Below are 13,993 nucleotides of genomic sequence, written 5' to 3'. Positions count from 1 at the left end.
AAAATTTACTTTTTCAACACCATACATTTAATGCCCCTTTCACATGGGCATTCAGTGTAGGTCTGTCAGTTTTTCAGACAGATCCAAACTGAACCACAATATATGTCTACAGGTGGGCGGATGTAAACTGATTATTGTAACGGAACCAACCCAGACTGCACTTGAGTACTTCCATTAGTATACCGCTTCTCCACTGACAACAGACACCATAGCTGATCATACAAGACTTGACGACACCAGTCTTGAAGTAAACCAGAGGAGGACACTTTATTTGAACACAGATACAAGATATATACACTCAGGGGACAATCCCCCCTCCCTGCATAATGACACAGGGTGGGTCAATCTACATTTAGTAACAAGAGACACACAGGTATTCAAACTTCACACCAGCAGACAGTCCCATCAGGAGGGAGGGCTGCAGGAGACACCCACCACTAAGCTAATACACAAACACATACATCCCATAATAGTGTGCTCCCAAGCCAGACAAACAATAGAACAATGGGATGCAGCCACAAGGCATTAAACAAGCAACAACCCCCACCCCACCTATCTCCTAAACATGTCTACACAGTCTGAGACAAAGCCCACACAATATGAGGACAGATCACCCTGTACCCCCAACAGGCACAGGGTGATTTACACATAAGAGGGATATGGGGAGCAGAGACAGGGGTCTCCCCACCTCGTCAAAGTGAGCTGGGTTCCATGGGCCCCCACCCAAAGTGACTCCTGTCACAATGATCATCCGTTAACATCCGTGTTCGTTAAGGCCCGTTTTTTTTTTTTTAACCACTTGCCTACCGAGCACCTTTACCTCCTTCCAGCCCAGGCCAATTCTCAGCTTTCACCACTGTCACACTTTGAATGATAATTGAGCGGTCATGCAACACTGTACCCAATCAAAATTTTTATAGTTTTTTTGAGACAGATAGAGCTTTCTTTTGGTGGTATTTAATCACCACTGGGGTTTTTATTTTTTGCTAAACAAACTAAAAAAGACTGAAACTTTTGGGAAAAAACATTTTTTTTCTTAGGTTCTATTATAAAAATTTTGTAAATAAGTAATTTTTCTCCTTCACTGATGTGTGGTAATGAGGCTGCAGTGATAGGCACCTATAGGCAGCACTGATGGGCATGGACAGGTATGTGGGTATTGACAAGCATCACTAATGGGCACTGAAAGGCAGGACTCATAGATGGCACTGATAGGCGGCACAAATTGGAACTGATAGGCAACACTGACGGGCAACACTGACAGGAAGCTCTGATGGGCACTGGTATGTGGCATTGATGGGCACTGGTATGTGGCATTGATGGGCACAGACAGGTGACACTGATCATCAGTGCCCTGATAATCAATGTAGATGTCCGATCTGAGTAATGTCGATTAACGGCTCTCCTCATGAGCTGTCAGCAGGAAGAGAGGACTGCTGATAACCGGCATTTCCAATTTACATGTGATCAGCTGTGATTGGACACACCTGATCAAATGACAGAGCCAACGTCATCGGCTCTTTACAGTGATTGGTGTTCTGCTGTGTCCCAGAGACACAGCGCACCACTGATCGCCGCACAGCACGTCCCCGAGGGCACGCAAGTGCAGTTAGAGTGGGAGGATGTCATCCCAGAACAAGAGAACTGCCGCCCTCCAGTCATTACCTTATATGGTGGGCGGGAAGTGGTTAAATGGAACAGCCAATGACCAGATCCATAGAAACGGAACAGATGCCATCCGTTTACATCAGTTCTAGTTATTTCTGTTTTTAGTCAATAAATATTTTTTGTTTATAATTTTGTCACCTCTGATTGGTCTCTGCAAAAACGGATGTAAACTGATGTAAAATGAACAGAAAATGGATGTGCACACTGATTTTAACTTAATCCATTTTTTTCTTTGAAAAAACGTGACCAAACAGATGTTTTTTATCCCTTCTAACAGTAGCTGCTCCAAGAGGTGTTTTTTTATTTTTATGATTGCTCATTTTCTCACGTCATAGCTCTCTAGCAATCCCTAGACAGTACCTGTGAAACTTGGTGCAAAAATTGAACTTTACCTTTAAAAGCCTGCTGTTCATGAATTACACCGTGATACAATGACATTAAAAAAAAAAAAAAAAAAAAATATCACACCAAAAACACATCCCCCATTGACATGAAATAAAAAACACACTACGGTTGCTTTTTTGGTGCGCTTTTTGAGTCACATGTCCATGTTTCACAGGGGCATGATTGGATTTAGGCAAGCAGAAAAATGCACCAAAAACACATACACGTTTTTACTGTGTTTTTTCAACGGAGCATGTGAAACGGCCTTTAATGCCATTTGATGTGTGTGTTTGTGTTCAGAAACTAAAACCAAGGATATTTCTAGCGTCAACATCTCCAGAGGCTCATATAAAACACTAGGACTGTTCTTGTAAATCAAAGACAGTAGGCACTATCAAATATTTCACAGTTGGAATGTCTGATATGGCAAAACTGTGCTTTAGGTTTCTCAGTCTAACTGGGTGTAGTGTGGTTCAGCACCTTGAAAGTTCTGCCTAGAGGCCAGAATTTTTACTACTACATTTAGGAAAATGCCTGTAATCCTGCTTTGTTGTGTTTAACCTCCATTCAGGATGTGATGCAAGAAAACTACCACTCCTAAACCTGAGAAACACACCCTAAACCAGCAGGGATTTTTGAAGAAGCATATTTCCTAACACCAGAGTGTTATTCTCCAAGGCTCTGGTATTTCCATCTCGCTCACTCAATCTCATGTTTTAGACGTTCAGAAAGGCTTTGTTAAATACCTGTTTAACATTGTAATAATTGATCTCCCTATACAGATTTATCAGATGCACACAATGTCCTGATTTTAAGTGGACCTGTTCTTAACGTTCACACTTCAATTGGACAGTTGGGCATTACCAAATCACATTTTTATTTTTAGCAATAAAAGTATCTATTCTGCCATAAACAAGCTATTCCCCAGCATACAACCACATGGTCTCTGGCCACCATATCAATACTGCAGAGTCTCTGTTTTTCAATCATCAGTGAGATAAGAGGAACAAAGATAATTACAGTCTGTACTCAGAAAATCCTTTTAAGGCCTCATTAAGGCTCCCTGCACACAGGGCGTTATAATAATGCTGGTAAGGTTAGCTGTGTAAAGTCACGTTAAAAACGTGAGTTTTTCAGCGTTTTTTTTAGCATTTTTGTATTAGTGTTTAGCCGCTTTTTAGTGTTTATTATTTTATTTTCCCCCAAAAAAAATGTTTGGTTAAAAAACGCTGGTTTGCCTTGATTTACCGCGTTTTTCAGCGTTAGAGAGTTTTTACAACTAAAAACTCCTCTAGAAACCCACTAGTTCTGGGGGTTTTTTCCAGCCAAAAAAACGTTAATTACAGTCTGTGTGCATGGACACATAGGATAACATGCTGGGGAGGTTACTGGCTGTAGAAAAATATGTCAAAAGCCAAAAACAGCCGCTGTAAAAATGTTTAGTGTGCATGAAGACTTAGAGCAGATCACTGTGGCAATATGAGTAGAGGGCCCCCCTCACAGCCCTATGGGCCACATCACAGGTCCTAGAAGACTGTGGGACCATTCACAAAATGCAGCTCGCACATGTGCAGTGGGAAACCGGCTGTTAAGCCGCAAGGCTTCACTGCCTGTGTCCCTTACCTAAGATGCCATGGCCTTGACCTGAAGCCCCACTGAAGAATCGGCTCAGATGAGGACACCCCTAGATCCCTGGAAAGATTAGTGTCCTTATATTAAACGTAAACAGTATTAGTAGCTGTTGACTTAATTTTTTGAGGGGAGACTGGAGCTCCTCTTTGAGTATGCCCATGTGAATGAGGCCTAACCCCTTCACTAGCACTGAAGTAAGCATTACATTGGCAGCACACCAATATTTTCACAGACTATAGCAGATGGAGAGTTTGTTTACCATAGACAGTGAAGCTGACCAAACACAGACTGAATTTCAGCCAATTCCTGAACCAACCACAATTTGTTCCTCTGGTGGCCTGGTTGATTTTCTAATTGGTTTTTGTTGAACGAGGTATATTGCTGACTGCAGATTCATCCATCCATGTTGTTCAAAATTTATCGCTTCTGTGTTAATTTTAATCATTTCTGGGTTCACTGCTGTCAATCATTTGCCTTTCTGCCTGGAGAAGAAGCTGGGCAGTCAGTGCATGGACTTCAAGAGTGGAGAGGTGACACCAGGGGTCAAATAGTGACAGCAATAAAGCTAAATTATCCATATCGGCCTCCAGTGACGTACCAGTATGTTGAGGACTTTGAGTGGTTATACCGGGATGTTGTCCATGGTCTATGTTCTCTTGCTCATCTGCCTAGTAGGAGTTGTAGCATCCCTCTGATATGGCTCGGTCACCCATCAACCCCATGGCTCATCATGACTGGCTACATCTTGAGGATTTACCATTTAGTACTTCAAAGGGATGTCTTAGGCCTCCTGCTCATCCTTGTTTCCCTGGTCCTCAATATATTCTCTCTAGCCCTTCCCATCTTTATAGGATTTGGGTTCCCCTCCCCCTTTCTGTTCATAGACCCTCTCTCCTTACCCCAATTTGCAAAACTGAGTAAGCATCTGAAACCATATCGGAAACTACAGCTGGTGGCAGGCCACAGAAGTATATGTACTATTTGGTTGAGCACTTTATTCTTTGTTACCACACAATCTTCTATCCTATAATTTTGTGGCTGCGACCGGTGTGGGGGGAGGAGGGATGGTCACTGAATTTTATAACACTGTATTCATTGCTCATGTTTATTTGGTGCACATACATTCCCCAGCTACACTTTAGCTGTTCTTTTCTGTGTCTCCGTTTGTCAGCTTTGCTTTTCCTTGAATAAAGACTTAAAAAAAAAAAAAAAGTTTAAAAAATTAAAGTTTAAGAAGATAAAAGAAACATAAAATAATTTTAAATGCCCCCAAGAATGCAAATGTTGGGTGTGCTCCTGTATAAATATGATTGAGCTGTTAAATAAATGCTTTAAAAGTGTCACCTATGGACTATTTTGGGTACCAACGTTTTTTTTACATAGTTCAAGTCTAATGACCATGCAACCTCATCTTTTACATTTTCACCAGTAAAAAGATATAATATTGCCATTGTGTGCACTAAAATTAATTTGAGTGTATTTTTTCACTAAAGATATGGGCACTACATTTGTTAAAAAAAAAAAATATGGGCACTGAATGTCACATGTGTGGTTGTGCAAACATCACATTAGAAAAAATAATAATATGCAACTGCCACCATTTTCTGCTTTCAGAAAATTGGTCTTGGAGGTTTTGAAGGAATCTTAAGTGTGCATTTTAACTGGAGTGCAAAAAAAAAAAAAAAAAAAAGTTAAAAAAAATGACTGGCAGCAAAAGGGTTAAAGCAGAATTTCATCTTTAAAAGAATACATGCAATACAGTCTAGTGCAATGTTGTAGCGTTCCATAGAAATGATGGCAAGAAACATAGTGGAGTGTGGGTCAAATGCATGGAGCCTGGAGGTGTAAGCTCCGTCCTGGGAATTACCATAGAAAAACAATTGTATATTCCAGTGAATGGCCAACTTTCATATGCTTCCAATCTAAAAATGGGATCAGGCAGTAGACTGGAACAGAGGTAGAAGCATTTTTCCTATATTATCTTTGTGGTCACATGAAAATGATATATGCAAAGCAGGCTCAACGCCAAAGCACAATTGTTTTCTACATGCCCCATTCACACTACAGGGGTCACTTACACTTGCAGTCAGGAGGAAAGGGGGGGGGGGGGGTCATTAAAAGAAAAAAAAAATTGCATTTGAGCTGCTTTTTTACCGCCCTCTGACTGCCCCCCTTAAAGAGGTTGTAAAGGCTGCAGGTTTTTTACCTCCATGCATTCTATGCATGAAGGTAATGAAACCTTCTGTGTGCTGCTCCCCCCACAGCCCCCCTAATACTTACCTGAGCCACCTCTCAATCCAGCGATGTGCATGAGAGCATCATCTGTCCCACGACTCCCTCTCCTCATTGGCTGAGACACAACAGCAGGAGCCATTGGTTTCCACGGCTGTTAATCACAGACAGTGAGCCAATGAGGAGCGAGTGTGTGGGGAAAAAGAGGGTGAGCTGCAGCCCTATGGGTCTTAGGCCTGGTTCACACCAATGTGTTTTTTAGCGCTTTTTGCAGAAACGTATTACAGCCCATTTAACATGGTTTCCAATGGTTCACATCTATGCTTTTTTGAGATGCTGCATTTTTGGAAAGAGTCAGGGAATCTTTTAAATGCAAATCATTGCATTTTTGGTTCAATAGACGTCAGAGACAGTGCAGAAAACGCATGTAGTGCATCTTGATGCGTTTTTATTCTGCCCAGCAGCAAGTTGGGCCAAAAAAAAAAAAACGCATGAAAAACGTGAAAAAATGAAAACGCAAAAAGCATGGTGGTTGAGCCGTGGTTTTACTGCCCCTCGAATGCTTGCCTGAACACTAACATACAGCCGCTCACAGCTGTACAATCCATGGCAGAATTTAAATAGCATGTCTCTATTGGTGGGCAGTGCTGATACTCAACAAAACTAATACAATTCAGTGGGGCCATGCCACAACTGCATTACTATCGCATGCAATGCAATTATTTGTGGTTTGGTAGTATGGAAATTAAAGTGTAAGAGCCGATTCACACATGTGCAGTGCAGATTGAAGCTCAGGTTTCACAGCTAATTGATACAGCAGTTTTTCAGCGGTTCAGGTCAGGTTTACATCAGGTTCAGCTCAGGATTTTTATCTTGTTCACACATATGCGCAGGGGCGTCCCTAGGGTTGGTGTCACCCGGTGCACTAACACATGGTGTCACCCCTCCGACGATCCCCGCAGGATGGATCGGATCTGTGTCTGATCCATTATGCTCCCCAATCTGCAGATCCGATCCATCTTGCGGGGATCATCGGCTTGCAACCTATATGGGGTTAACTGATCTTTCAACACCGGTCTGGTCTGCACATGCTCAAGAAGTGATGTCAGATGGAGGCGGTTCCTGCTATCCTGGCCTCATTTCCTGGTTAAGGACAAGTCCTGGATCTTGCACAGCCTTACCCAGATCAGTTAACCCCGTATAGGTTGCAAGATGACGATCTCCACAAGATGGATCGGAGAGCATAATGGATAGGACTCCGATCCATTATGCTCAATCCGCAGATCCGATCCATCTTGCGGGGATCGTCGGCTTGCTTTAAAACTTTCCTCTTCGTGGAGAGGGTCCGATGTCACCCGGCACGGCGCGCGCACCCCCTCTCCCACCCGTCTAGGGATGCCACTGCATATGCGGTTTAGAAACGATTCCCATAGAGGTCAATAACCTGTAATCTGCACCTGAACCAGACTGTTCAGAAATCAGACATGACTCTTTTACACTCCACACTTCCAGTGCACCGGACATATGAGAACAGGCACCATAGGAAGCAATGTTATTTTACATGTAATGCGGATTGGATGTGGTTCAAATCGCATCCAATCCGCATATAAGTGAACTAACACTAAATCAGATGGTGAGGAGGTGAAATGTCCCAGATTATCAAACGACAGAGTGTGGATCGCTTTTCAGAGGAGTGGTGGCCCCTGTCACACCTATGAACAAGCCCTTTACGTGACTACACATTCCTCAACAATTGATGTCCAATTTGATAAAATAATGTAAATGATTAAGCAGGACAAAAATGGCATAGTCGAGAAGTCAGCAACAAAGAGTGATGGATATGCAGGCCATTGACCGCTGATAAACGAAAAATAAGTCGGTGCCGTTGCTGCCACCAATGTCCATGAAAAATGGCCATTTTTCGTGGATTTTCCAGCATGACCAATAAAAATAAATGTGAAGATCCGGGAAAAACAGCCGACGGGCTGGCCCCACTAATGGCGTGAATATCGGCCGATTTTTCGTGCGGACAAAAATTCGGCCGCTAAACGACCCGTCTATGGCCTGCATTAATCCAAGATGATCAGTTGCGGTGGGAAAAAAAAAAATATATATATATATATATACACACACACATATACTAGATCAATCCATGGTGTTTATGTGAATCACTTATAACTGATCTACATGTAAACCAACACGTCCCATGGGCTGTGAGAAAACGCTATATGATTCTTTCCTACCAAAACGGATTGATTTGGATCAATTAAAACCATCCTTCTCTATTGCTCACCCATGCCATTTTTGTCTCGATTCAATCCGGGCGTTTTACCAAATCAAACATGAAACGTTCAGTTCTATCCATGGTTAGATCCACACACAACTGTGTAGTGCAAGGCCCTGCCAGACTAGATAGACACTGATTGGGTAGATTAGGTAGGCCCTCATATTATACAGTTCTGGTAAATCTAAAGTTGATTGTACAAAGATTGTATGATGTATGGTGACCCTAAGGCTCGTTTCACACTGTTGCGACTTGGGATCTAACTTGTGAGCCCCCAAGTCGCATGACATGTGAAATCCCATGTTAGTCAATGAGAGCTGTCTTAGCACTACTGAAGTCGCTCCGACTTTAGAAAAGTTTCCTGTACTACGCAAGGCGACTTCTATTTGATATGTGCCCACAGACTTTAATGGAAGTTGCATCCTCATCTAGATTGAGGTGATTTGGATCTGACATTACAGGAAGGTTACCCAGGTATTCTCTGAAAGTCGCTTCAGAGTAGTACTCAAGCCCTCTGGAAAAGTCACACTTTCAGGTTGCAGTAGTGTGAACCAAGACTAAGGCTCGGTTCACACCGTCGTGACTTGGGATCTGACTTGTGAGACCCCAAATCACATGACACGTGAAATCCCATGTTAGTCAATGAAAGCTGTCTTAGCACTGCTGAACTCACTCCTACTTTAGAAAAGGTTCCTGTACTACTTCAAGGCAACTTCTATACGACTTGTGCCCATAGGCTTTAATAGAAGTCACCTCAAAGTCAGATCCACATCTATATTGATGTGATTTGGATCTGACATTTCAGGAAGATTATCGAGGCACTCCCTGAAAGTTGCTTCAGAGTAGTACTCAGGTCCTCTGGAAAAGTCGCACTTTCAGGTCGCAGTAGTGTGAACCAAGACCAATGCAGGCCATAGATGGGTCGAAAACCGGCTGTTTAAAAAGAAAAAAAACAAAAACAAACCCCCCCCCCCCAAAAAAAAAAAAAAAAAGAAATGGCCAATTTTCGTCTTGTCTACGGCCGGCATTTAATTACTTCTGTCCCTGCAGAGAGCTCCGCTATTATATTTGACACGAAAAAGTATTGCGGTTGCAACAACATATCTATTTGTATCCATTTCGGATACAGATGTGTTTATTCGGATACAAATAGATACATTGTTGCAACTGCAATACTTTTTCATGTCAAATATAATAATAGCGGACTGGAATTCTTATTCTTTTTCTTCTTTTTGCAGGTTACGGCTCATGTGCAGATTTTTTATCGGTAAAAAGACTGGCCGATTTGCCCATCATTGCCGGGAAAAAAAAAAAAAAAAAAAAAAAAGGGCCGATTTTTTCCCAACTTCACCGATAAAAAAAAAAGTGCCAAAATCCCAAAAAACGGCCGACCAATTAACCCACTAATGGTGCAGAAAAAAAAAAAAATCTGCTGATTTTTTTTTTTTTCGCCTGAAAAATCGGTCAATTTTCGACCCATCTATGGCCTGCATTAGGCTCTGTTTACACTGTCACGACTTGGGATCCGACTTGTGAACCCCCAAGTCGCATGGCATGTGAAATCCCATGTTAGTCAACGAGAGCTGTCTTAATTAGCAAAACTGAAGTCGCTCCGACTTTAGAAAATGTTTCTGTACTACGCAAGGCGATTTCTATCAGACTTGTGCCCATAGACTTTAATAGAGTCACCTCCAAGTCAGATCCTCATCTATATTGAGGTGACTTGGATCCGACATTACAGGAAGCTTACCCAGGCATTCTCTGAAAGTTGCTTCAAAGTAGTACTCCAGTCGCCTGGGAACATCGCACTGCAGGTCGCAGCAGTGTGAACCAAGCCTTAGGAGAACGCTGACTTTACTGAAAGCACAAAGTATTGCATGCAGCAGATAGGGAACACACTATCAAGGGTAAGCCATTAAATAAATCAGTCCACTTATACAAGGAAAACTACCACAGTACAGGGAGTGAGCCTTCATAGGGGGATACAAGAGCTGCTGCTGAGGAGGGTGCACAGGACAGTACAATGAGAGCCAGCAGACCAAGCTGACAATGATTACCCCTGCAGATAGAAGCAGCACAGCACACTTCCCTGACTCTCCATGTACTACTCACCGACCTGTGCGCTCCAGTCACTGCACTGCTCTCCCCTCTGGGCTCAGACTGAGCAAAGTGAACAAGCCGCACCCTAGCCGGCCTCAGTCATAGGAGGGAGGATGGTGATGAGTGGCAGAGGTCCAGTCAGCGCTCCTCCTGTCTCCTCTCCCCGGCATATGCGCACTGCACGTCAGGAAGTCTCTTACCTCACACAGGCTGGCTGTGCACACATTGATTGGACTCACTCCACACAGAGCACTGAGAGCAAAAAGGGCGCCATTCTCCTCACACAAGAGTACCTTCACATTAGGTAATACAGGTGACATTATAAACTAACTTCAATTATAACTAAAGGCACACCTTTTTTTTGTGTGTTTTGGAGAGAGTGAAGAGGGACTAGACCCCTTGTCAGGTTTTTCTTTTATTGCTATCTCTGTCCGCATTTTGCTTCATGTACACGAGCAGCTGCTAAACTCGAGTTTAGGAGCTTTTGGCATTTTTTTGCCAAAGCTTCTAAACTGAACTCCATAAAAGCCTACGTGTCCATATACAGACAGACTTTTACCAGAGTTTAGGAGCTGCCGCGTTTAGGTGAGGTTAAACCTCCCTCTCCTGAACATGGAAGAATCGTGTAATATTTTAACCGTTTCAATACCGTGCAATTTTACACCTTCCTGCCCAGGCCATTTTTCACGTTTCAGCGCTCTCACACTTTGAATGACAATTGCGCGGTCATACAACACTGTACCCAAACTAAAATTTTATCATTTTCTTCACACAACTAGAGATTTCTTTTGGTGGTATTTAATCACCACTGGGGTTTTTATTTTTTGCTAAATTAACAAAAAAAGACCAAAAATTTAAAAAAAAAAACAAATTTTTCTTTGTTTCTGTTATAAAAGTTTACAAATAAATAATTGTTCTTCATAAATTTAGGCCGAGATGTATTCTGCTACATGTCTTTGGTGAAAATAACCCAAATTAGGATGTATTTTTTAGTTTTTAGGAAAGTTATAGAGTTCACAAACTATGGTATAGATCTGAAAATTGATCAATCCTGAAGTACTGACGGCCAATCTAATTTCTTGAGGTCCAAGAATGTCAGAATAGTACAGATATCCCCCAAATGACCCCTTTTTGCAGAGTAGACAGTCCGACGTACTTCATAAGAGGCATGGCGAGTTTTTTGAAGTTGTATTTTTTTGTCATAATTTTTCGGAAAATGAAAAAATGAAAAAAATTATATTCACTATTTTTTTTTTTACATACTGTCACCAGTGCAGTACAGCGTCATCCTATAACTGGCATGGCGGTGAACAGGGACACTGACTGGTGACAGTATGAAAAAAAAAATATATATTTTTTTTAATTTTTTTTTATTTTTTTATTATATTTAATTTTTAAGATTTTTTTTTCATATTTTACTATGACCAAAATAGTACAATGTTACCATAGTAACATTGTACTACTTTGGGGAAGTGATCAGTATTTTTTTTTTTACACAATTTGCTTATAGCAAAGAATTACTTTGCTATAAGCAAGCATTTATCTGAATGAAATCGATTCATTCAGCTTTTTTTTTTTTTGTGCTTAGCTGTGATTTGGTCACAGCTAATCACATGACATGTGCATGTGATTAGCTGTGACCATTCACAGCTAGGCACTAGTATACAATGGATGGCATCATGAATGAAGCCATCCATTGTATACAACTGTCATGTGACCTGCTGTGATTGGTCACAGCAGGTCACATGGTACCAGCAACGGGAGCCGGTACTCGGATCTGTCATCGGCCGTGTCCGAGGTGCACGGCCGATGACAGATCGCGCTGCTGCGCCGCTCTGCACTAGCACAAACGGCGCATGTGCGGGAGCACGCCAAATGGCGTGCACCCGGAATGCAGATACACATCTGAAGCCGCCAAACGGCCATTGGCCGGGCGGCTAATGGTTAATCGTCGACCACGGGGAACTGCAAATTGTGGCAATGCAATTTGTGTTTTCACTCGTCCAGCAGTCAGGGTAGGTTTATGTACATGGAGCCTTATGCAAGCCATTGACGGGTCGAAAATCAGCCGATTTTTCGGCCGAAAAAAAATCTGCCGATTTTCACACCGTTATTGGCTAATTGGTTGGCCGCTTTTCGGGGTTTTGGCACATTTTTTTATCGGTAAAGTTGGAAAAAATTCGGCCGATTTTCCCGGCAATGATGGTCAAATCGGCCGATCGTTTTACCGATAAAAAAATCTGCAAATGAGCCGTGACCTGAAAGAAAAAGAAGAATTCCAGTCCGCTATTATATTTTATATGAAAAAGTATTGCGCTTGCAACAATGTATCTATTTGTATCCGAATAAAACCATCATGGATACATTGTTGCAAGCGCAATACTTTTTAATATAAAATATAATAGCGGAGCTCTCTGCAAGGGACAGAAGTAATTAACCACTTGCCTGCCAGGCACTTATACCCCCTTATTTACCAGGCCAATTTTCAGCTTTCAGCGCTGCCGCACTTTGATTGACAATTGCACGGTCATGCAACATTGTACCCATATGAAATTTTGATCATTTTTTCTCACAAATAGAGCTTTCTTTTGGTGGTATTTAATCGCCACTGGGCGCTTTACTTTTTGCGCTATAAATAAAAAATTGCCAAAAATTAAAAAAAAAAAAAAAAGTTTCTTTGTTTCTATTATAAAATTTTTCAAACAGGTAATTTTTCTCCTTCACTGATGTGCGTTGATGAGGCAGCACTGATGGGCACTGATAGGCAGCACTAAAGGGCACTGATAGGCAGTACTAATGAGGTGGCACGGATAGGCGGCACTGATAGGCAGCACTAATGAGGTGTCACGGATAGGCGGCACTAATATGCAGCACTGATAGGCGGCACTGATAGGTGACACTGATGACGGGTACTGATAGACGGCACTGACTGGCATCACTGCTGGGCACTGACTGGCGGCACTGACTGGCACAACCGCTGGGCACTGACTGGCAGCACTGCTGGGCTGCACTGGTGGGTGGGCACAGGTGGGTGGCACTGGTGGGCACAGGTGGGTGGCACTGCTGGGCACAGGTAGGTGGCACTTCTGGGCACAGGTGTGTGAAATTGCAGAGTGGCACAGGTGGGTGCACTGCTGGGCGCAGGTGGGTGCACTGCTGGGCACAGGTGGGCGGAGCTAGTGGGCGCACTGCAGGGCACAGGTGGGCGGAACTTGCGGGTGGCACTGCTGGGCACAGATCATCAGGGCACTGATCATCAGTGCCCTGATGATCGGTGCCGATCCCCGCTCTGACAACTGCCGGTTCTCGGCAGTACTTTCCTCACGATCTGACAGCGTGAGGAAAGTGCAGCCGAGAACCGGCACTTGCATTTCCCTCTGATCAGCGTGTCATTGGACACCGCTGATCAGGTGGTAAAAGGCCGCTGTGATTGGTCTTTTACCAATGTCCGTAGGACACAGCGATCACGGAGATCGCAGGGGGCGCGCAGGAGAGCGCGTTCTGGGGGGACATCATATGACGTCCACCCAGAACTGGCCGGCCGCAGTGCAGCCATCATTCGGCTATCTGCGGTCGGCAACAAGTTAAATGCTGGCCGTAGACGGAACGAAAATCAGCCGTTTTTTTTTTTCCTCCTTACTGTTGGTGGTAACGTCAGCCGATCGAACGACCGATTTTTCGTTTTTTTTATTA

The 13,993-nt window shown here is 43.0% G+C and overlaps 1 protein-coding gene across 2 annotated transcripts in view; it reads right to left on the bottom strand.

Annotated features, from left to right (window-relative positions):
* The window catches only part of ANXA3 (annexin A3), an 80,592-nt gene extending 70,153 nt beyond the window's left edge, over positions 1-10,439 (bottom strand). The window contains exon 1 of one of the 2 annotated variants that reach the window (XM_089676226.1): positions 10,313-10,439. The gene's annotated coding sequence lies outside the window, so the exon portion shown is untranslated. The remainder of the gene's footprint in view (positions 1-10,312) is intronic. The other variant, XM_089676235.1, reaches the window with a different exon arrangement.
* Between the last annotated feature and the right edge of the window lie 3,554 nt (positions 10,440-13,993).

This window comes from Staurois parvus, unplaced genomic scaffold (genome assembly GCF_062004578.1).
Source record: "Staurois parvus isolate SC_StPar_1 unplaced genomic scaffold, SC_StPar_1.0 ptg000013l, whole genome shotgun sequence".
In the NCBI taxonomy this organism is placed as follows: Eukaryota; Metazoa; Chordata; class Amphibia; order Anura; family Ranidae; genus Staurois; species Staurois parvus.
Note: the sequence above shows the minus strand (reverse complement) of the source record. Positions and strands in the feature narration are given on the sequence as shown.